Source organism: Polypterus senegalus, unplaced genomic scaffold (genome assembly GCF_016835505.1).
Source record: "Polypterus senegalus isolate Bchr_013 unplaced genomic scaffold, ASM1683550v1 scaffold_3748, whole genome shotgun sequence".
Taxonomy (NCBI): domain Eukaryota; kingdom Metazoa; phylum Chordata; class Cladistia; order Polypteriformes; family Polypteridae; genus Polypterus; species Polypterus senegalus.
Genome location: NW_024383735.1, coordinates 89,389 through 114,073, shown reverse-complemented (window position 1 = coordinate 114,073; position 24,685 = coordinate 89,389). Strand labels below are relative to the sequence as shown.

The 24,685-nt window shown below is 38.1% G+C and overlaps 1 long non-coding RNA gene across 2 annotated transcripts in view; it reads right to left on the bottom strand.

Moving 5' to 3' along the window:
- LOC120521600 overlaps positions 1-24,685 on the bottom strand; it is a 54,313-nt gene that overhangs the window by 10,666 nt on the left and 18,962 nt on the right. The window contains exons 3-4 of one of the 2 annotated variants that reach the window (XR_005632161.1): positions 22,091-22,369; positions 20,729-20,842 (exon numbers count right to left, since the gene is read on the bottom strand). The exons of the other annotated variant lie outside the window; for it this stretch is intronic. This is a non-coding gene — a long non-coding RNA (uncharacterized LOC120521600). Of the gene's footprint in view, positions 1-20,728; positions 20,843-22,090; positions 22,370-24,685 lie in introns of those variants that run through there. 2 annotated transcript variants of the gene reach the window in all.

The following is a 24,685-nucleotide window of genomic DNA, read 5'->3' as shown; positions in this document are numbered from 1 at the left end:
ATCACACTTGCCGATTCTCCAAGTTTAACACAAAATTTAATGGCACAATGTTGCTCCAAATTCCGCTGTTCCATTTTGCGTGACGCACAACCAAAAACACAACTTCGCTAATAGCAGTCACAAAAATTACGTAGTTAACGGAAGGAGTTGAAACTCGCACTGAGCTATGGGAGGGTACTGATACACGTGCTCTATCAAGGACAACAGCGCAGCGTTGCCAGATCGCTTGCAGTGTTATTAGTCTCACTACTTTTCTGCCGCACCACACACAATATATATATTGTGGACGCTGGCCCGGACACAGACAGGCAGACATGTTGTTCATCACCCAACACACTGTTTATTTACAAATATTTACAAACTTTGTGCACTCACAACCCCAGTGCCTCTTGCACCGATTCCCCCAAGTCCAGGCCTCACAGTCTCTGTGCCTTGCTCTCCTGGCCCTCCAGTCCTCACTCCAGCTCCGTCCTCTTCCACCCGACTTCTGCCAATGACTATAGGCCAGTAAGCTTAACAAGCATCACAGGAAAATTAATGGAAGGAATTATTAAGGATAAGATTGAGCAACACATGACAAGGACAGGAGTTATTCTCAACAGTCAGCATGGGTTCAGAAGAGGGAGGTCGTGTTTTACTAACATGTTGGAATTCTATGAGGAGGCAACAAAACATACGATCAAAGTGGAGCTTATGATATTATTTATCTGGACTTTCAGAAAGCATTTGATAAGGTGCCACATGAGAGGTTGGGCATCAAGTTAAAAGAAGTGGGAGTTCAGGGTGATGTTTTTAGATGTGTGCAGAATTGGCTCAGACACAGGAAGCAGAGGGTGATGGCGCGAGGAACCTCATCAGAACTGGCTGATGTTAAGAGTGGTGTTCCACAGGGGTCAGTACTAGGGCAGCTGCTATTTTAATATATATAAATGATTTAGATAGGAATATAAGTAACAAGCTGGTTAAGTTTGCAGATGATACCAAGATAGGTGGATTAGCAGATAATTTGGAATCCGTTATATCATTACAGAAGGACTTGGATAGCATACAGGCTTGGGCAGATTTGTGGCAGATGAAATTTAATGTCAGTAAATGTAAAGTATTATACATAGGAAGTAAAAATATTAGGTTTGAATACACAATGGGCGGTCGGAAAATCGAGAGTACACCTTATGAGAAGGATTTAGGAGTCATAGTGGACTCCAAGCTATCAACTTCCAAACAGTGTTCAGAAGCCATTAAGAAGGCTAACAGAATGCTAGGTTATATAGCACGATCTGTGGAGTACAAGTCCAAGGAGGTTATGCTCAACCTTTATAATGCACTGGTGAGGCCTCATCTTGAGTACTGTGTGCAGTTTTGGTCTCCAGGCTACAAAAGGACATAGCAGCACTAGAAAAGGTCCAGAGAAGAGCGACTAGGCTGATTCCAGGTCTACAGGGGTTGAATTATGAGGAAAGATTAAAAGAGCTGAGCCTTTACAGTTTAAGCAAAAGAAGATTAAGAGGTGACATGATTGAAGTGTTTAAAATTATGAAGGGAATTAGTACAGTGGATCAAGACTTGTATTTTAAAATGAGCTCATCAAGAACACGGGACACAGTTGGAAACTTGTTAAGGGTAAATTTCGCACAAACATTAGGAAGTTTTTCTTTACACAAAGAACGATAGACACTTGAAATAAGCTACCAAGTAGTGTGGTAGACAGTAAGACGTTAGGGACTTTCAAAACTCGACTTGATGTTTTCTTGGAGGAAACAAGTGGATAGGACTGGCGAGCTTTGTTGGGCTGAATGGCCTGTTCTCGTCTAGATTGTTCTAATTCTAATTCTAAGACTGGAGGGAGGCGCCCCTTATATACAGCTCCCGGATGAGCACCAGGTGTTCCCGGCATTCCTCCCTTGGCCACGCCCCAGCGTGGCGGAAGTGCCGCTCCAGGGTTCCTCAATACAACCAGGAGATCGCCCTTGCGGTCTGGAGGAGGCACAAGCCCTCCTCCGGTCCTCCTGGGTTCCGCCGGGCTCCAGCCCGACCGGGTCCCACACGGGATACTCCGCATCGGGCGCGGCCTGCCGGTGGCCACGGGTCCCTACAGGGCTGGGCTTCCAAGCCCTTTACCCGAGGCCCCCTACATAACCAGAACAGACGCCCCCTCACGGTCTGGAGGAGCCACAAGCCCTCCTCCGGTCCTCCTGGGCGTCCCGCCGGGGACCACAATATATATATAGATAGATAGATAGATAGATAGATAGATAGATAGATAGATAGATAGATAGATAGATAGATAGATAGATAGATAGATAGATAGATATACTAGCAGAATACCACAGCGAGAAGTAGTGTGTTAAAGAAGGTACAAAAGAAAAGGAAAAATTTGAAAAATAACGTAACTTGATTGTTAATGTAATTGTTTTGTCATTGATATGAGTGTTGTTCTCATATCTATCTATCTATATATATATATATCTCTATCTATCTATCTATCTATATATATATATGTTGTTCTCATATCTATCTATATATATATATCTCTATCTATCTATATATATATATATATATATATATATATATATATATATATACCCCGCTTAGAGAAGTAGTGTGTTAAAGAAGGAAAGAGAAAGAAAAGGAAACATTTTGAAAATAACGTAACATGATTGTCAATGTAATTGTTTTGTCACTGTTATGAGTGTCGCTGTGATATATATATATATAGCAAAATACCAGCTTCACAGCGATGTCATGTGTTAAAGAAGTTATGAAAAGAAAAGGAAACATTTTAAAAATAATGTAACATGATTGTCAAAGTAATTGTTTTGTGTATTTGGCGGCAGCGTCACAAAGTTTTTTTCGTCTAGCTGCATCAGAAAATGTACCACGACGTCTGACACGCCTCTTTTTAGTGTTTTCTCACAGCTTGGATTGCTGCTGTCATATATATACACACACACACACACACACACACACACACACACACATACATACATACATATATATACACATACATATCTTCATATCTACATATCTATATACATATCTACATATACACACACATATATATATACATACCTATCTACATCATATATACACACACATACATACATACACACACACAAATTATATATATGTGTGTATGTATGTATGTATGTATGTATGTGTGTGTGTGTATATATATATATATATATATATATATATATATATATATATATATAATGTAGATAGGTGTGTGTGTGTTTATATATATATATATATATATATACATACATACATATATATACACATACATATACTTGTGTGTATGTTTGTATGTGTCTATATGTGTGTGTATAGCTTTGGTCACTGAGTGCAAGGGAAAAATAATAAAATATAGTCTATAAGTTATTAAACAGTAAAACATTAACGTTTTAAGAAGTACAGGTACATTGAGCACTACTGGAGTGGTTTCAGGTAAACTACATTTTAAAGACTGTGTAACACAACAGGTAAGTAACTAACAGCAGCTAAAATGTATATGGATCATCTCTCGGTAGTAGATCCCTTTTGAAAGGCGCTACACGACGGCTGTGGTATAGAAATTACATTTTCTATGTGAGCGTTCAAATTTGTGCCTCTGGTAATGTGCCTTACCGGCATTTAAAGAAAATTAGTTTTGTGTCCTCTGCAGTGTTAAGAGAAAAGGCTTTGGTTTGGGATAAAAGGAAAAAGGTGTAAAGAAAGGAAAGTTGCCTTTTTCTTTTATATAGTATAGAGATGTGTTCGCTGGCGTTATGAGTGCCTTTTGGGGACAGTCGCGGTGGGTCTTGTGTAGACTGGTGAGACGTCCCTGCCATTAATCAGCTGTGATGGCACTGTCAGTCCTCCACTCGTGTGCGTGTCTTCATAATCCGAGGTGAGGACCTCATAATCGTATATGCAAAGAAAGTGTGAATCGCCTTAATATTATTTTTCCGTGGTGTAGAAAAGGGGTCCGTGTTTGCACTTGTCTGGGCTATAGCGCAGGGGAGGATGAAAAAATTAAAAGTGCTCACTTTGACTTAAGGCAGAAGCGCAGTCAGCGTCTCAAAGGCGGCACAGCTATGCATGCGCGCTGGCTGCTCGACTTTTGCTGGGCAGGAGACCACAGTTTTGCAGACACGTTCATGATATCAAAAGTCTCAGCGCTCTTTGGAGGTCATTCATATATTATATATATAGCAAAATACCCACGCCTCGCAGCGGAGAAGTAGTGTGTTAAAGAAGTAATGAAAAGAAAAGGAAACATTTTAATAATAGCGTAACATGATTGACATTGTCATGAGTGTTGCTGTCATATATATGCCTGCCTAAATAAGTCACCCTCGCTTTGCTCTTACTTTATTTACCGTTCATTTAATCATGGCTATTGGCGGAAAAATTATAAAATGGAAGGAGGATGGCTTTACCAAAACAATTATTGATGGCGAATCGATTATTCATAAAGCTTGAATTGGTGATGTTTTTCTGTGTTAACCTCATATTTTTCAGACTTCTTCTCAAACTAAGGTGGTGCGAGGGTAAAATGAATCGGGATCGCTGATCAATGTAATCGTGTACCAGGAAATCATGCATTGACAAAAGCTCCCTTTGCTTGTAATGCAAAGTGTGATTAAATGCATTATTTTTTAACGCGTTATGGAGCACATGCATCGAAGCTTCTCAGCTGTGCTTGTGCTAAGAAAAGGAAAGATTTTAAAAATAGCGTAACACGATTGTCAATGTAACCTTTTGTAAGTAGTGCCTGGAGGATTCAGTGTGGAGAAACTCTAGAGATAGCGTGTGTATTAACTTGTGGATTTTTCTGTGAGTATTTGGTGGCAGTCTGACGAAGTTGCTTCGGAAGACGGCATTAGCCGCGGAGCTCAGCTCAGACCGAAATTAGATGAATGGGAGGGGAGATGATGGCGTGACTCCCCACCGCCTTAACTGTCAATCCCCACAAACACAGTCTCGAATTTGCATAAGCACACCCCTTCACCTACAATTTTAACTTAGTTACAAAGTGATCAAAACTCTCGTATCGTCATAAGTCCTCGTCCTCTCATTAAACTTGTATCCCGCATTACCTGTGGGCATGTGAAACGCCAGCGTAGCCTGTCTATGAACTTAATTTAAAGTTTAGGTTTACACCTTGCTTTCTTTCGAGGCAGCAACACTCATGAATATGGTAGTATATGTCACTCGCTCGCTTCTTATTGTTTTTCGCTGCCTTCTCAATTATATAATGCATGTTTTCTTAAGCGCTTTTTGGAGGTCTTCCTGGTTTTCTACGCACTGCGTTGACAATCAGTTCACGTGATTACGTGGGAGGCGTGATGATGTCACACGAAACTCCGCCCCCACGTCATTCCAGCTCAACTCCATTACAGTTAATGGAGAAAAATACCTTCCAGTTATGACCATTAGGCATAGAATTTCGAAATGAAACCTGCCCAACTTTTGTAAGTAAGCTGTAAGGAATGAGCCTGCCAAATTTCAGCCTTCTACCTACACGGGAAGTTGGAGAATTAGTGATGAGTCAGTGAGTCAGTGAGTGAGTCAGTGAGTGAGTCAGTGAGTGAGTGAGTGAGGGCTTTGCCTTTTATTAGTATAGATATATATATATATATATAGATATATATATAGAGAGATATACATATATATAGATATGAGAACAACACTCATATCAATGACAAAACAATTACATTAACAATCATGTTACGTATTTTTAAAATTTTTCCATTTCTTTTCATACCTTCTTTAACACACTACTTCTCCGCTGCAAGCTGGTATTCTGCTAGTATATATATATATATATATATATATATATATATATATATATATATATATGACAGCAACACTCATAACAGTGACAAAACGATTACATTGACATTCATGTTACGTTATTTTTTATATATATATATATATATGCTGGCCCCTGCACCAATCACCCATAAAGTCCCGCCTCTCAAAATGCCTTTACTCTTCTGGTCCGCCTCCACTCCTCTCCTCCGAGCTCCGTCCTCTTACACCTGACTTCATCCACCGAATGGAGGGAGGCTGACCCATTTATATTCACCCGACGTGCTCCAAGTGCCTCCCAATGAACTTCTGCTGGCACTCCCTGGTGTGGCGGAAGTGGCGGAAGTGCCGACAGCGCCTGGAAGCACTCGGTATCCCTGGTCTTTGTCCCACCAGCACTTCTGGGTGTGGCGGAAGTGCTGAGGACCAGGGCTCTCCAGGAATCTGGTGCCCTGGCAGTGACCACGGGCCCCTATAGAGCTGAGCTTCCATGCTCCTTTCCCGTGGTCCCCATAGCCACCAGGATGGTCGCCCCTTATAGTCCAGAGGAGGCATAATCCCTCCTTTGGTCCTTCCAGGCATCCCAACTGACTACCACCCCAGCCGCCACCACAATATATATGTGTGTGTGTGTGGATCTCTAGTTAGTTAACTGGAAGAGGATAAATAGTACAAATTTGAGGAGAATACTGCAAGTGGGGTAAGTTATCGGTGGAGCCTTTTAAACACCTGCTTTGTCAGATTTATATTAATGGCAGATTGTGGTGTAGTTAGTAAATATCAGAAATTCACTGCTGATGCTAAAATTGAGGGATACAATGTTGTACACAGGAGATACTGAGGAGGCAGCAAAATAATTAAAAACATTTGTACAAGTTTGCAGTTTATTGTAAAATGTGCTACATGTGGGCTAAAAAGGAATATTAATTATAAAACAAGACTGGAGAAGCAACCTCTGAAAAGTACTGAAATTGTATATGTCATCTAAGAAATGCACAAAAGCAATTAACAAGGCAAATAAAATGTTAGGTTATTTAGTAAAAACTAGTAAATATAAATTGAGGAACATTATGCTCAAACTATATAATAAACTATTCAGACCACATCTGAATACTGCAGGTTTGGTCTCCACACTACAAAAAGATACAGAAACATTTGAAGCTGTGCAGAGGAGAGTAAACAAGTGCATCCCAGGACTTAAGGACATGTCCTACTCTGATAAATTTAGAGAACTAAACCTATTTAGTTACATGCAGATGATACTCTATGAGCACCTAATCCAGGTCTTCAAAATTCTTAAAGACATCAATAAAGCAGATCCTGCCAAACTCTTTTGATGAAATTATGACACCTGGAGAAGTTTATTTAAGAATGAAGCCTAGAATCAGTTCTTTCCTCAAAGAGTTGTGGGAATCTGGAGAAAAAACCAAGGCATGGAGTTAAGAACCTTTCAGAAATATCTGAATAAGACTTTAGGATAGCTTAGCTATTTAATAAGAAAACAAGTTTAATGAATGGTCTCCTCTTGTTTGTTTCTTACACTCTTATGTTTCAAATATGTAAAATAAGTTTATATGTGTGCTGCTTTCTTTCATCAGCTGTTTGGTCTGAGTTACCACTTAGAGCAATGCAAATGCTGCCTTCCGCTTATTAAATACACTATGCCAGTAAAAATATGACTTCCAGAAATTAAAGTCCAAATATTACTAGCTATCCTATACATTTTATTGGTTGTAATATTAAGTGTCTGATTCATTGACTGAAAACAACTAAAGTACAACATGAAAAAGTTGAATAAATGCAGATAACGTGCTTTTCCATATGAAACACATAATGTGTATTACAGACCACACTAGAGTTGAGAAGGGATGGCCTGGACAGAACATTTGTTTCACTGTAAATTTCATAACAATAATAGAATGTGGCCTCTGAATTTGTTGGCATATGTCATATTTGGGAACCTTCATTGAACACAATTGCTTCTGGTCAATACACATTCTTTCTTTACACCTCAAATATTGAAAGCACAAACTTACGCTCACAGGACACTAGCTGTGTATTTAACCTTGCACTGGATTGTTTTTCATTTGGTTGTATTTTCTAAGACAAACTCATTCATTTAAGGTTTTTCAGTTAAAAATACTGCATTTTGGAGGTTTCATTCTTTCTTAAAGCACTATTTGTGTGCAACACAGCTATTCAAAACTGATTATTTCCTTATTGATAATAACTTGCAACATCAGTCAGATCTGTTAGCCATGTTAATATAATAATTTTCAAACAAACCCCATTCAGCTTAGAGCTTATGGTATAACCTTCTTTTAAAATATGATACTACTGGGACTCTGTTCCATCTGGTAAATGATAACTTTAAATGTATATCATCATAGATTAACATTTTTATTATAACCAACTCTACTCTAGAGATCTCTGATATAGCTTTCTTAGAAGCTGTGAAACCATATTTAAGAGGCCAAAACATTTCTTACATTAGAGAAAACATCACACCAAAAGGAAAACAGAATTAATAGATCTTTCTTTGAACCTTGATGATGCATAATGACCTACCCTAGAATTCAATAAGGAGGTCAGGTTTTCCAAACAAAGTTCAAATACTTGATCAAAAGTGTAATGGAACAATCATTTACATCTTTCATGATACAAACATGGTGAAAGAGCAAGTTACTTTATGATTGAATATCAACACTAAAGATGAAATACCAAAGAGTTCCTTAGTTATGTCAGTAATGACATGCACAATGTAGTTTTTCTGTACCCTGTATTGTATTCTATTTTTCAAATTGAAATGTGGCTAGGAAGGCTGAGCAACTTGTGTGCAATGTAAATGAAGATTTATGCATTATATGTAAATATATATTACCCACTTAAGCATACAATATTTTCAATCAATACATTTAAACTTGCAATCATGAAATGAAGGTGGGGCTTTTAATACTTTAATCAAATCCATAGGTAATCAGTTTTGTAGATGAATTATCAATTTAAAAATCCACTTGCCTTTTACTCACCTATGACATCAATATCTCTGTGGGCAGCAGCATACCTGAGTGTAACATTATTGTAAGCCCAACATGTGTAGTTACCCGCCTGATCCACCTGAATGTTCCTTATTTCGAGCTCCTGGCCTCTTTTGTTAAGAGAAGTTCCATTTAAGAACCATTGATACTGAGCAGTAGGATTGGACTGTGCTGAGCATTGTAAAATAAGGGAAGATCCAGCAGCATAGACTGGTTTATTAGGACTGACAGACAAAATGGGCAATTCCGTCCATCTAAAATACACAGCAAATTTGAACTGAAATTAAACATATTAAAATTGTAACAAAATTGCTTTTCTTCAAAGTAATGAAACACTTCATGCTAAGTTCATAAGCTGAACTAAAATTGAATAAAAAGATTTTAAGAGATATTTCTCTAAACATATCATTCAACTGATGATTTGCTTTTGTTTGACTGTGTATTTTATAAAGTGCACTGCCAGAATAACTGTTAAAAACACATAGCAACACAAATCATCTAATAAATTAAATATTGACCAATTGCCCGTTTTATTAGGTCTAATTACCCTTCCCAGTCTTTTTCCTGTTCAGTCACTGACAGATGATGATAAATTCAGACAAATGTGAAAAACACATATACTGTACAGGCACTGTTTAATTACGTACTGTATGTATGCAGCTCAGAGTGTGATTAAACAAACCTAAAGGTTTAAATGACATTGAAGATGATATTACATGTATAGTGAGCACCAGACAAAAGCAGCATGAGATGATCTGGCATATCAAGCTTGCTGAGAATTTCCCTCACTAAAGTGTCACAACCACCAAAACGAAAAATATATGAAGTAGCAATAATAAGAGCTGTTCAGGAAAGGAGGCTGATTTAAATTGTGCCTCCTTCCATACTCACTACAGTTATTTAATCAACATGTAGTGGAGCCAAATGATTTATAATAGAAAGCACATCTTATTGCACACATAATACACTTTATGTCAAAATGTTGTCGTTAGTACTAAAACATGAAAAAGTTTTTCTTTTTAGGTATGTGTTCATTTCTTGCATTTCCTGTCATCCTACACTTAAATAGATCTTTGTAGACCCAGAACACACGTGAAATGCATGTGTTCCAAATAACGATATATTTTTAGCCTATACAACTTTAGGCACTACCTCACTCCCTGATAAACAAGGCTTGAGCTGGGAGAGGTTTTGCTGTTTCTGTGGTGGTGGGAGGATGGTATAGCAGGCTGCTTGCTGCTTGGGATTATCGACCCATTTACAAGACAAAAGACGCTGATGGAGAGGTGCAAACAGATTTAAGGTGGGCTGGATTTACAAGTTTTTCATAAGCTTTGGTAATTCTAGTGGTAAATAGTATGCATTGTATTAACATTACATAAACTAAATGTCTCTTTGTAATACTGCTGATGCTAGTGTTTAAAATCCAAATGAACATTTCCATATTTTGAGTTAAATATTAACTTTGTTAAGATAAATTAAAACCAAAACTCACATTTTACATTAAGGCTAAAGGCTGCTGGTGCCGTTACTGACATGGTTATACACGTAACAGTAGAAGGGCCCATCATCTGATCTCAACAGGCCTGATATCGTTAGGGTTCTGTTATCAGCACTCAAGTGAATCCTTTGAATGTCCAACACCTCTGAGCTGCCATTGAACCACCGGAAAGAGACGTCTGAGCCAGAGGCTGTGCAGGTCAAAGTCACTGTGTCATTGAACTCTGCAGGATTAGTCACATTGGACTGGATTGTGGGGACTGAAACTGGATCTGTAGAGAGAGGATATAAAGCACTGTGGGTGAACCAATGCTAAAATATGAAAATAGTACGCATAAACGTTATGGAAAAAAGGAAAAATAATAATATTATATTTGGCTAAGGGGAGTGTTAAATTTCTTACAAGTTTAGGAGATTTGAAAACACCTGGGACCTCATACAGTATATGGAGGATACGCACAAAAATGTTGCATAAACCCATTTCCACGCTGATGTCGAGATTTATAAAAACTAAACTTGGTGTAATGCCACACACATTTTAACTTAGCCTCAGACCATGCATATGCTCAATTCTGCTTGGGTTTTTAAATGGCCAGCATCCATTGTCAAAGCAGTGCAACTGTTTCTGTGTGGTTTCCCTTTCCTTTTATATATGCATCCATGATGCAGGCTTTATGAAATACACCGAGAATAATATCATATCATTTACAAATTTAAAACAGTTGATTGTAATCATTCTGTTACAATACAATGTAATTGAAATTGTACAATGTACAATTCTGTACAATGCACAGAATGGCCAAACTATTCCAATTACCATGGCTTCTTTAGCGTTGTTAGAAGGCATCGCAAATTATTAGTATTAGTATTAGTATGAGTATTAGAAAAGAGCAGACATTTAGAGATCATACTCATTTTTGTCCAATTATGATGACTGGCTCCTAAGTCAATTTATATTTCCAAGAGCTATCCTCATGTTGCTGTGTGCTGAACTGGGGCCAGCTTCACAAAGGTAGACTTTGACAAATTTTGTGTTGTTCCTTTGCAAGTTCTGTCCACCCTCTGGTTTTTAGCCACAGGAACTTTTCAACATGAACTAGTTGACCAATTGGGTATTTCTCAGTCATCACTGAGTTGTGCCATGTCAGCTGTATGTAATTAGAGCGATAGACTGTACACACATTGCTATAATGGCACCTTCAGGGAATTCATTTTCTTCAGGAAATAGAAAGCATTTCCACATTATTAATGTGAAAATTATCTGTAATGCGAAATGTGCCTCATTAATGCTGTGGCAAGATATATAACTGTCTTGGCAATAATTGCATCAGTTCGCTGCCCAAATGGTTTGAGTCCCAGATTTCCACTCAATACACACAGATGGTGGGCTGCGACTTGCTTTTTCATGTTGACTTTGATATCTGACACTTCTTTAATATTTCCGCATTGTGCGACTTTCTGAACCTGAACTTTTCAGTGCCTCTGCTATGCTGTGCCACTCGTTAAATTTCCTTTTGTTTCTTATATCACTGCTTAAGCCACCAAAGTAGGACCTGTTTGTCCTTGCCTCCTCTTCACTGAGCTGGACCTCCATTTCACATTTGTTGAAATTCTTCATTTTACATGTGTTTTTGCCTTTGTCTTTTAAAAACACTGAAATGAAGGGGCTATTTATATTGATTTGCAAATACTGTACAAATAGGCAAAATTCTGGAATGAGATGGGGTGTGGCTGTAAGCTTGTGTATGGGCATTAAAATTCAAATTTCTTGGAATTTATAAACAGAAAGTGCATAAGTCTGTGCTTATGCACAATTTTATGCATCTGAATGTTTTTGTGAATACACACATTTATAGTTTTATCTGTATGCCATGTTTTAGTGTGAATTTTATGCTTTAATTCTATGTTATAAGTTTGAAATATTACATGTGCCAACATTACAGTATTATAGATAATTCATAATACAACAAAAAAAACTGATTTAGATTTTAAAAATGGTGTGTGACAGGTACAGATGTGCTAGTGTTCTGACTGTTAGATGAGGTGCTGAAGTTCAGGCTATACCTGGCTTCTGCATAGGTTTCTAAATGCTTTTATCAGTCCTGATGTTTTGTGCAAAAGTTACACCCTTACGATAAAGAGTAAGGCAATAGGACTGCAGGACACATGAACTGAACCCAGGCATTCATCTTGTCATCTGGCATGTTGGGTCATAGTAACTCCTTTTACAAAATCCTGAAAAAGGGAACTCTGTAGTATAGAGAGAAATTTTATACTATTTCAAGGTTGTTGATCATGACATGATAATATTTTTGATATCTGATTCTTTGCCAGTAGTCCTAGCCCTCCCTGAAGATTAAAAATTACAAATTTCAAACTTAAACTTGTTGTTTAAGAGCATTTCAAAGTCAGTGGTTATGTTTGTGATATTATTTTTGATTTCTGATCCTTTGCTAGGGATCTAGCATTCTATTGACTACTATCAGATGGTGAAAATGACACATTTATATTACAATCTCTTATATATATTTCTCTTCTGGTTCGTCCTACTTCCACTTCAAAACTGGTCCCACCCACACACAGCCAATAAGGCATTTCTCGATTCCTATTTGTCCTCTTCCAAACCCTTCCACATGCTGCCTGTGGCTCCACTTCAAAACCGTCCCGCCAAACACGCAGCCGACACTGCATTTCTTGATTCCTATTCGTCCTCTTCCAAACCCTTCCCCACGCTGCCTGCGGCCTCCCATACACCTTGCTATTTTCGTTATACTGCACGGTTGTTTCCTAAGCTTTTGTTATAAAATGAACGACAGTATCTTCTCTGTCTTCGGTTTTGTACAATGTCATCTCTATTCTGGGATCCGCAACTGCCTCTCTTAAAAATATTTCTCTTCTGGTTCATCCTGCTTCCTCTTCAAAACCGGTCCCGCCCACACGCTGCCGACACGGCATTTCTCGATTCCTATTCATCGCCTTCCAAACCGTTCCCACGCTGCCTGCGGCCTCCCATACACCTTGCTATTTTCGTTATACTGCGACAGTTGTTTCCTAAGCCTTTGTTATAAAATGAACGATAGTATCTTCTCTGTTGATGGGTTTTGTACAATCATCTCTATTCCGGGATCCGGCAACTGCCTGTTCCTATCAGTGGGTTATTTCTTGACACAAACGGTTGACGAAGGCAATGCACTCTCACTACGACATAGGACAGTAGATTTCGTTGCATCACATTGGGACAGATTTGGAGATGTTCTTCCTGTTGTTCTTTCCAACACAAATCGAGTTATCACAACAAGTCAGGAGTACTATCAATACATGGCAACAGCTGGAGTTTATGGTGGTGAAGCTGAAATTCAAGCTCTTTCAGAGATTCTCCATGCTACCATTGTCATTTACTTCAAACACGACCCCAACATCCCGCCTTGCATTTACAATTCTGGAAATACTCTCTTCATTTATCTTCTGTAATCAGGACAACTGGACAATGGCCACTATGAAGCCCTCCTACCGATTCTGATCATGTCTCCACAGCAGCATATAATGTCTGATAACAACAACACATCAGTCCTTAGTCATTCTTCTCTTCCAAAAACAATACAGTTCTGTCTACTGGTACAACCTTCCTCCGCGACATTTGTAGCAAACCTTTAAAAACAAAACACAGCCTTGCCAAACACAAGATAATTCACCGCAATGACAAATTGTTACAGTGTCACACTTGTACAAAACGTTTCACAACGCAGAACTATCTTCACAAACACACAAAAATTCACTCCGCTGAAAAATTACCTGACTCCCACTCCAGTAACACATTCTTCCAGTGCGATTCCTGCAACAAAACTTTTCAAACACAAACCTCACTTAATAAACACAAGAAAAGGCATTCTTCTCAACAGCTATATGAGTTCCAGAAATGCAATAAGAAGGTCACTACACAGGATTTTCTGACTAAACGCAATAAAACTCATTCACAAGTTTTGCAATGCAACATCTGCAAAGCAACATTTTCAAACCAACGCAGTCTCAGCAGACATAAACACAATCCTCTATCAGTTACCACAGGTTCTTCTTCACCTCATTCCTGTCTTCCGTCCAACAGTACTGCATTGGGACTCCAGACCAGCAGTGCAAACACTTTCATGCACTATACTGGCCTGCTGAGTGTAATACATCCAACAAGTACTCGAAGTGCTGCCATGACGGCAAAGTAGCTTTACCACCTTTGGGAGCTACCTGTGTCTTTACAACAGCTTCTTACACAGCAAAAACAGAAGGTAAAATGACGTGAACACAATCGAGAATACAACTCTTCTCTAGTGTTTGCTTCCATGTGTGCATAGATAATTCAACCTCCTGGCCACGGACCATACTGTTTAAAAATACACAGGCAAATTTATCACCAAATCTCTCCACTATACGCTGTCGGAGATGGCTGGGGAGGACCGGAGGAGGGCTTACGCCTTCCCAGACCATGTGGGGCAACTACCCTGGTACCTTTGGGGCCACAGGTACAGAGCTTTGAAGCTCAATCCTGTAGGGGCCCATGGTCACTGCCAGGGACGCCCTATGCCTTTGGGGCCCTGGACCCGGAAGTGCTTGGGGAAGAGGAGCAGGGACACCTGGAGTGCTTCCGGGATGCAGCCGGCATTTATGCCTAACTGGGGTGTGCCAGTGGAAGATGCCGGGACACACCTGGAGCACATCCGGGAGTATAAAGGGGCCCTCCCTTCATATAATGACTTGAGTTGGGTGGAAGATGGACGAGGTCTGGGAGGAGACCAGGAGGCGGCCTGAAGTGAAAAGGCATAGTGTTGTGGCCAGGACTTTGAGGTTGTGGAGCACTTAACTGTAAATAATCGACAATGAATAAACATGTGTGGGTGATTCAAACGTGTCTGCCTGTCTGTGTCTGGGCCAGCATTCACAACGCTAACACTTCTACCTCTCCAGGATATGGACAGTTGTATGTTTTGACACAGTGCAAGCTACTCAAGTATGCTCATAAAATGAAGCAAACTCTACATGCAGCGAAAATGTACTTCTCCAGCTAGATTCCATGCTCCGAACCATCAACCCCTTCGCTAAATCATACAAACACATGCATGAAATCGCTCAGTCCAATCCAACAGCATCTGTACGAATGGTTTTCAAGGAACACCCTAGGCCGGATTTATGACGATACAATGCCCCGACATGTCACACCGATGTTGCAGCGATTTTCATCAGCGAAGATGGCGAACCCCTGCCGAAAGGGACATTTGCATCTATCCCAGAGGCAACTCCTGAAACAGATTTCCATGCTCAATGGTAATCATGCTTTCCATGATCCTATGGTTTACCCACTTTTATTCCCTTTACAGAGACATTGGCTAGCACAAAGATTTACAACATGTTCCCGATAAAAGAACTGCCAACCGAATCAGGCTTACTCAATGTCAATTTTACGCATACAGATTATCAATGAAGAATACATTTAGTATTTTGCACTCCAGCCAAATTATTCCAACAGTAAGTCGAGATGCTGTATGTTAAAACAGAGGGCGCGTGTCTTGTCTATCTCAAATTACATCAACAAGATCTATTTGTGGAACAATACAAAAGACTATCAGACACGCTGCAAGCAAAGGCTGAAAATAACAACCTACATATAGGCAAAATGATCCTATTACCGTCAAGATTTTCAGGAAGTCCAAGATACATGCAACAAAACTATTGTTGTATGTGGCTTTTCTAGGGTTAGATCTTTCGACTCATTATCTTTCATCTCCAGCAAATCACCTATTAACAACTGTGTCTTTCAAAAGTATTTCTTTCTTCTTGATTTCTGAATTCCTTTCTCACCATTTTCCGTTCCTATTCTTACACCGCCTTATGCTGCGGGGCATCGGCTAGTCAAGAATATTTAGAGTTTAAATATTCAAATTGAGGCACATATTCTAATATTTTTAATATTTGACACAAATTCTCTTGTTTTTATATATTTCTACCTCATGAAGTAAATCATTACATTTATTATGAACACCTCAAATTATGGCAGCTTACACTAGTTTGAGACTTTTCCATACCTGTTTGTTTGTATTGTGTAAGTTTCATTCATTCATTCATTTATTTTTTTTTCTTTGTAATTGTAATACTTACTTTTACTTCTTGTAGAGCACTTTGTGTTACACATTTTATGTACTATAAAAATAAATGAAGATGTTTCTGGTATTGTTGTTATTGTTGATATCATGCACTTCTTTGCATCATTATAAAGAAATCCAAATATTCAAAATGGATGAAATGGTTTTAGTAACGGATAGATAAACATAACACAGACAATGAAAGGATTCATGAAGCTGCTAAAGTTCCAAAACTCATGCAAACAACAGTAATAAAGAAACAAATTAATAAAAAATCATAAAAATAAATGAAAGAAAATATGCACAATGTACTAAAATTATGATAAAAAGGACATAAAAATAATATGACATCAGGAACTTATTATACTGTACTATACATACGGTCAGGTTTGAATACATACATAGGTACATCTTAATTCCAAATCAACTTACGAGCGGTCCATCAGAACTGAATGTGGTCATGAGTCAACAACTACCTGTATAAATATGGAATAATCTAAATTAGAATCAGAAGTCACTTTATTGGCCAGGTACATTAATGTGTAGTAGTATTTTGTTTTGACAGTATTGGTGCAACACAGAATACAAAAGTGTGCAGGTATACATACCTGTAGATACTGAGCTATACTGATAAGTTACCCATTGCTGTAGTAAAGAGCAGCACACTGTCATCTTTCAAATTTTGAATAAGGTAAAGAGAATTATGACTGATAGCCTATAGGATGAATTGCCTACTTTTTAAAAAACGTTTTTGTGTTTATATAAACTTAAATGTGTTTAATATCAGACATCTACCCAATTTTAATAAAATTTCAGCTTTTGTTGATGTAAAGGCTGAAATCAAATCAAATCATTTATTTTTCACTGTTTAACTAACAGTGTCCTGCTTATAGACTGCATCTCAGCATTTAACAGCATGTACCAGCAAAGCTGACCACTAAACTCTTCAATTTAGGACTTATTGCCACCATCTGCAATTGAATTTCATATTGATAATAAAAGGGGCCTCCTACCTTCATTTGGGGCGAGAGTCGGGAGCGGAGCGGGCTGAGCTGGAGAAGAGAGAAGGAGGCGGTCTGAAGAAGGCATTGTGTGGCCAGGACATTGGGGATTTGTGTTGCACTTTAACTGTGTAAATATTGTAAATAAATGTGTTTGTGGGTGACATGAATGTGTCTGCCTGCCTGTGTCCGGGCCAGCCTCCACACATCATGCACAGTTGCTTTCTCAGTCCTTCTTTTTGGTAAATGGTACTGGACCAATGGCCCTTGCACCAGTAGATTCAGGAACAGTTTCCATCCAAAAGTCATAAGATTACCAAACAGCCAGCCATAATAATAAACACTGAATTTTAGGAAATACTGCAACTCAAAAACTTCAGTGTATGTATACATATATAAATAAACTGCTCAAAAAATTAAAGGAACACTTTGAAAACACATTAGATCTCAATGGGAAAAAATCATGCTGGATATCTATACTGGTATGGACTGGGTAATGTGATAGGAACTAAAGGATGCCATATCGCTTGATGGAAATGAAAATTATCAACCTACAGAAGGCTGAATTCAATAACACCCCAAAAATCAAAGTGAAAAAATATACAGCAGGCATTTTGCACAAATTTTAATTGCAGCAACTCAGAATCATACACAGTAGTTTGTATGACCCTCACGTGCTTGTATGCATGCCTGACAACATCGGGTCATGTTCCTAATGGGACGACGGATGGTGTCCTGGGAGATCATCTTCCCAGATCCTGACCAGGGCATTGGTGAGCTCCTGTACAGTCTGAGGTGCAACCTGGCAGAGTTGGATGGACAGAAACATAATGTCCCAGAGGTGTTCTATTGGATTTAGGTCAGGCAAGCCTGGGGTCCAGTCAATGCTATCAATTCCTTCATCCTCCAGGAACTGTCTGCATACTCGCAACATGAGGCTGGGTATTGTCGTGCACCAGGAGGAACTCAAGAGCCACTGCACTGGCATAGGGTCTGACAATGGGTCCAAGGATTTTATCCCGATACCTAATGGCAGTCAAAACGCTGTTGTGTAGCCTATAGTGATTTGTGTGTCCCTCCAAGGATATTCCACCCCAGACCATCACTGACCCTCCCGCCCCACCAAACCGGTCATGCTGAACAATGTTACAGGCAGCATAACATTCCCCACAGCTTCTCCAGACCCTTTCACGTCTGTCACATGTACTGTCACATGTATGTGTCACACAGAAACATTTGAAGCTGTGAAGAGGAGAGTAAACAAGTGCATCCCAGGACTTAAGGACGTGTCCTACTCTGACAAATTTAGAGAACTAAACCTATTTAGTTACATGCAGATGATACTCTATGAGCATCTAATCCAGGTCTTCAAAATTCTTAAAGACATCAATAAAGCAGATCCTGCCAAACTCTTTTGATGAAATGATGACACCTGGAGAAGTTTATTTAAGAATGAAGCCTAGAATCAGTTCTTTACTCAAAGAGTTGTGGGAATCTGGAGAAAAAACCAAGGTATGGAGTTGAGAACCTTTCAGAAATATCTGAATAAGAAATTAGGATAGCTTGGTTACTTAATAAGAAAACAAGTTTAATGAACCAAATGGTCTCCTCTTGTTTGTTTCTTACACTCTTATGTTTCAAATATGTAAAATAAGTTTATATGTGTGCTGCTTTCTTTCATCAGCTGTTTGGTCTGAGTTACCACTTAGAGCAATGCAAATGCTGCCTTCTGCTTATTAAATACACTATGGCAGTAGAAATATGACTGCCAGAAATTAAAGTCCAAATATTACTAGCTGTCCTATACATTTTATTGGTTGTAATATTAAGTGTCTGATTCATTGACTGAAAACAACTAAAGTACAACATGAAAAAGTTGAATAAATGCAGATAACGTGCTTTTCCATATGAAACACATAATGTGTATTACAGACCACACTAGAGTTGAGAAGGGATGGCTTGGACAGAACATTTGTTTCACTGTAAATTTCATAACAATAATAGAATGTGGCCTCTGAATTTGTTGGCATATGTCATATTTGGGAACCTTCATTGAACACAATTGCTTCTGGTCAATACACATTCTTTCTTTACACCTCAAATATTGAAAGCACAAACTTACGCTCACAGGACACTAGCTGTGTATTTAACCTTGCACTGGATTGTTTTTCATTTGGTTGTATTTTCTAAGACAAACTCATTCATTTAAGGTTTTTCAGTTAAAAATACTGCATTTTTGGAGGTTTCATTCTTTCTTAAAGCACTATTTGTGTGCAACACAGCTATTCAAAACTGACTATTTCCTTATTGATAATAACTTGCAACATCAGTCAGATCTGTTAGCCATGTTAATATAATAATTTTCAAACAAACCCCATTCAGCTTAGAGCTTATGGTATAACCTTCTTTTAAAATATGATACTACTGGGACTCTGTTCCATCTGGTAAATGATAACTTTAAATGTATATCATCATAGATTAACATTTTTATTATAACCAACTCTACTCTAGAGATCTCTGATATAGCTTTCTTAGAAGCTGTGAAACCATATTTAAGAGGCCAAAACATTTCTTACATTAGAGAAAACATCACACCAAAAGGAAAACAGAATTAATAGATCTTTCTTTGAACCTTGATGATGCATAATGACCTACCCTAGAATTCAATAAGGAGGTCAGGTTTTCCAAACAAAGTTCAAATACTTGATCAAAAGTGTAATGGAACAATCATTTACATCTTTCATGATACAAACATGGTGAAAGAGCAAGTTACTTTATGATTGAATATCAACACTAAAGATGAAATACCAAAGAGTTCCTTAGTTATGTCAGTAATGACATGCACAATGTAGTTTTTCTGTACCCTGTATTGTATTCTATTTTTCAAATTGAAATGTGGCTAGGAAGGCTGAGCAACTTGTGTGCAATGTAAAATGAAGATTTATGCATTATATGTAAATATATATTACCCACTTAAGCATACAATATTTTCAATCAATACATTTAAACTTGCAATCATGAAATGAAGGTGGGGCTTTTAATACTTTAATCAAATCCATAGGTAATCAGTTTTTGTAGATGAATTATCAATTTAAAAATCCACTTGCCTTTTACTCACCTATGACATCAATATCTCTGTGGGCAGCAGCATACCTGAGTGTAACATTATTGTAAGCCCAACATGTGTAGTTACCCGCCTGATCCACCTGAATGTTCCTTATTTCGAGCTCCTGGCCTCTTTTGTTAAGAGAAATTCCATTTAAGAACCATTGATACTGAGCAGTAGGATTGGACTGTGCTGAGCATTGTAAAATAAGGGAAGATCCAGCAGCATAGACTGGTTTATTAGGACTGACAGACAAAATGGGCAATTCCGGTCCATCTAAAATACACAGCAAATTTGAACTGAAATTAAACATATTAAAATTGTAACAAAATTGCTTTTCTTCAAAGTAATGAAACACTTCATGCTAAGTTCATAAGCTGAACTAAAATTGAATAAAAAGATTTTAAGAGATATTTCTCTAAACATATCATTCAACTGATGATTTGCTTTTGTTTGACTGTGTATTTTATAAAGTGCACTGCCAGAATAACTGTTAAAACACATAGCAACACAAATCATCTAATAAATTAAATATTGACCAATTGCCCGTTTTATTAGGTCTAATTACCCTTCCCAGTCTTTTTCCTGTTCAGTCACTGACAGATGATGATAAATTCAGACAAATGTGAAAACACATATACTGTACAGGCACTGTTTAATTACATACTGTATGTATGCAGCTCAGAGTGTGATTAAACAAACCTAAAGGTTTAAATGACATTGAAGATGATATTACATGTATAGTGAGCACCAGACAAAAGCAGCATGAGATGATCTGGCATATCAAGCTTGCTGAGAATTTCACTCACTAAAGTGTCACAACCACCGAAAACGAAAAATATATGAAGTAGCAATAATAAGAGCTGTTCAGGAAAGGAGGCTGATTTAAATTGTGCCTCCTTCCATACTCACTACAGTTATTTAATCAACATGTAGTGGAGCCAAATGATTTATAATAGAAAGCACATCTTATTGCACACATTATACACTTTATGTCAAAATGTTGTCGTTAGTACTAAAACATAAAAAAGTTTGTCTTTTACAGTAGGTATGTGTTAATTTCTTGCATTTCCTGCCATCCTGCACTTAAATAGATCTTTGTAGACACAGAACACACATGAAATGCATGTGTTCCAAATAACGATATATTTTTAGCCTATACAACTTTATGCACTACCTCACTCCCTGATAAACAAGGGTTGAGCTGGGAGAGGTTTTTGCTGTTTCTGTGGTGGTGGGAGGATGGTATAGCAGGCTGCTTGCTGCTTGGGATTATCGACCCATTTACAAGACAAAAGACGCTGATGGAGAGGTGCAAGCGGATTTAAGTTGGGCTGGATTTTAACAGTTTTTTCATAAGCTTTGGTAAATCTAGTGGTAAATAGTATGCATTGTATTAACATTACATAAACTAAATGTCTCTTTTGTAATACTGCTGATGCTAGTGTTTAAAATCCAAATGAACATTTCCATATTTTGAGTTAAATATTAACTTTGTTAAGATAAATTAAAACCAAAACTCACATTTTACATTAAGGCTAAAGGGGCTGCTGGTGCCGTTACTGACATGGTTATACACGTAACAGTAGAAGGGCCCATCATCTGATCTCAACAGGCCTGATATCGTTAGGGTTCTGTTATCAGCACTCAAGTGAATCCTTTGAATGTCCAACACCTCTGAGCTGCCATTGAACCACCGGAAAGAGACATCTGAGCCAGAGGCTGTGCAGGTCAAAGTCACTGTGTCATTGAACTCTACAGGATTAGTCACATTGGACTGGATTGTGGGGACAGAAACTGGATCTGTAGAGAGAGGATATAAAGCACTGTGGGTGAACCAATGCTAAAATATGAAAATAGTAGGCATAAACGTTATGGAAAAAGGAAAAATAATAATATTACATTTGGCTAAGGGGAGTGTTAAATTTCTTACAAGTTTAGGAGGTTTGAAAACACCTGGGACGCAAAAAATGTTGCATAAACCCATTTCCACACTGATGTCGAGGTTTATAAAACTAAACTTGGTGTAATGCCACACACATTTTAACTTAGCCTCAGACCATGCATATGCTCAATTCTGCTTGGGTTTTTAAATGGCCAGCATCCATTGTCAAAGCAGTGCAACTGTTTCTGTGTGGTTTCCCTTTCTTTTTATATATGCATCCATGATGCAGGCTTTATCAAATACATATCATATCATTTACAAATTTAAAACAGTTGATTGTAATCATTCTGTTACAATACAATGTAATTGAAATTGTACAATGTACAATTCTGTATAATGCACAGAATGGCCAAACTATTCCAATTACCATGGCTTCTTTAGCGTTGTTAGAAGGCATCGCAAATTAGAGTATTAGAAAAGAGCAGACATTTAGAGATCATACTGATTTCTTGTCCAATTATGATGACTGGCTCCTAAGTCAATTTATATTTCCAAGAGCTATCCTCATGGTGCTGTGTGCTGAACTGGGGCCAGCTTCACAAAGGTAGACTTTGAGAAATTTTGTGTTGTACCTTTGCAAGTTCTATCCACCCTCTGGTTTTAGCCACAGGAGCTTTTCAACATGAACCAGTTGACCAATTGGCTGTTGTCCAGTCATTACTGAGTTGTGCCATGTCAGCTCTATGTAATTAGAGCGATAGACTGTACACACATTGCTATAATGGCAACTTCAGGGAATTCATTTTCTTCAGTAAATAGAAAGCATTTCCACATTATTAATGTGAAAATTATCTGTAATGCAAAATGTGCCTCATTAATGCTGTGGCAAGATATATAACTGTCTTGGCAATAATTGCATCAGTTCGCTGCCCAAATGGTTTGATTCCCAAATTTCCACTCCATACACACAGATGGTGGGCTGCGACTTGCTTTTTCATGTTGACTTTGATATCTGACACTTCTTTATTATTTCCGCACTGTGCGACATTCTGAACCTGAACTGTTCAGTACCTCTGCTATGCTGTGCCACTCGTTAAATTTCCTTTTGTTGCTTATATCACTGCTTAAGCCACCAAGTAGCATGTTTGTCCTTGCCTCCACTTCACTGAGCAGGACCTCCATTTCATATTTGTTGAAATTCTTCATTTTACATGTGTTTTTGCCATTGTCTTTTAAAAACACTGAATGGAAGGGCTATTTATATTGATTTGCAAATACTGTACAAATAGGCAAAATTCTGGAAGGAGATGGGGTGTGGCTGTAAGCTTGTGTATGGGCATTAAAATTCAAGTTTCTTGGAATTTATAAACAGAAAGTGCATAGGTCTGTGCTTATGCACAATTTTATACATCTGAATTTTTTGTGCATACACACATTTATAGTTTTATCTGTATGCCATGTTTTAGTGTGAATTCTATGCTTTAATTCTATGTTACAAGTTTGAAATATTACATGTGCCAACATTACAGTATTATAGATAATTCATAATACAAAAAAAAAAAACGATTTCGATTTTAAAAATGGTGTGTGACAGGTACAGATGTGCTAGTGTTCTGACTGTTAGATGAGGTGCTGAAGTTCAGGCTATACCTGGCTTCTGCAAAGGTTTCTAAATGCTTTTTATCAGTGGTCCTGATGTTTTGTGCAAAAAGTTACACCCTTACGATAAAGAGTAAGGCAATAGGACTGCAGGACACATGAACTGAACCCAGGCATTCATCTTGTCATCTGGCATGTTGGGTCATAGTAACTCCTTTTTACAAAATCCTGAAAAATGGAACTCTCTAATATAGAGAGAAATTTTATTCTATTTCAGGGTTGTTGATCATGACATGATAATATTTTTGATATCTGATTCTTTGCCAGTAGTCCTAGCCCTCCCTGAAGATTAAAAATTACAAATTTCAAACTTAAACTTGTTGTTTAAGAGCATTTCAAAGTCAGTGGTTATGTTTGTGATATTATTTTTGATTTCTGATCCTTTGCTAGGGATCTAGCATTCTATTGACTACTATCAGATGGTGAAAATGACACATTTATATTACAATCTCTTATATATATTTCTCTTCTGGTTCGTCCCTGCTTCCATTTCAAAACCGTCCCACCCACACACAGCCAATAAGGCATTTCTTGATTCCTATTCGTCCTCTTCCAAACCCTTCCCCACACTGCCT